Below are 1329 nucleotides of genomic sequence, written 5' to 3'. Positions count from 1 at the left end.
AAAACAGCTGTTTTACTTTTAAAGGGCTTGATTGAATCACATTTTATTACTATTTTTTATTAAAAAATCACATGCTGTTTATGGGTTTACCGGTTAAGTTCATGTGTAGTTAAAATTCTCTGTTCAAGCTGCCTTTAGAGGCTCAAATAATTTATTGATGTATTGCAGTTTTTAGAGGAAGGAAACTAATTGATATTAAATTACAAACTTTGCACTGATTAAAATTGAATTTTCCTCAAATCTCATGCGACAAAAGACAACCAAAACTGCCTATGCGGAACTCAAATCGTAAAAATTTCTAGCTGATTTTCTATTTTTCGTACTATACCACAGCACTTCTTTCTATTATTTTCCACATCCGTAAGCTTGTTTACAGTGAGCTCTAGAAACGTGGCAAATTTCAGTTTTCTTTGCCCTGACCAGGGCAGAAGTTCTACTTTCCAACGAAAGCTGGAAAATTTTGCAAAACGTCACGGCTAATGCTAAATCTAAAACTTTCAACATTTTTTTTGGTTATATTGAAAGTTTGTGCCATTCAACTGCTCCAGTTTAGAAATTATGAATTTTTAGATGAGGGTCTGCTCAACAACAAAACTGGTTTTTAAGTGAAAGCTTTATAAATTCGCACCGCTCCAAAGCTTCTGAGAATTCGTTGAAGTCGAGCCCTTTGCTCTGAAAGGTCGAAATTTCGGTTTCCGATTTAATGCAATTCAAGAGTTGCGAATTATTAAAAACAGATTTGGTTCATGTAGGAAAACCACTGCTTCTACCCAAAGAAGTGAAAAATTTACAAATTGCAGTACGTTTGGGTAATTGAGTGAAACTCTATGCACACTGAGCAGTGGGTATTTTATACGAATTCTGGCAGTTTGAGCGTTCGGTCTTGGTAAAGGCAAGAGATATGCATTTAAAAAAATGATCTTCCATAATTTTAAGAAACCACTTTTTAAGGTAAAGTTGCAAGTTTCACAAAACTCCGTGGGATCTGGAAATTGGATCAAACTTTACGTGCTATTTAATAGTAATCAATTTTTAGACGCACCATATCGAAAAACCGCTTCTTATGATAAAGTCTAAAAAATTCCCACGGCGAATCGGCTTTGTATAAATGAGTGAAATTTTCTGCACATTGAGCCCATAACATTTTCTATAAATTCCGAAAGCTTCGGATTTTAAACTGCTAGAGGTTAGGAGTTATGAATTTTTACAATCAGCTCTGCTTAACTCTAACTGTTAAGGTTAATTTATGTCATTCCTCAGAACCCAATAGTTTCTCATTGAGTTTTGGAAATTCTTTAAAACTTTTTACACAATGAATTCGAGTCTATT

The sequence above is a fragment of the Dendroctonus ponderosae genome, unplaced genomic scaffold (assembly GCF_020466585.1).
Source record: "Dendroctonus ponderosae isolate FM_Combo_2020 unplaced genomic scaffold, Dpon_F_20191213v2 Dpon_F_20191213_1, whole genome shotgun sequence".
Taxonomy (NCBI): Eukaryota; Metazoa; Arthropoda; class Insecta; order Coleoptera; family Curculionidae; genus Dendroctonus; species Dendroctonus ponderosae.
This window is presented reverse-complemented; position numbering follows the sequence as displayed.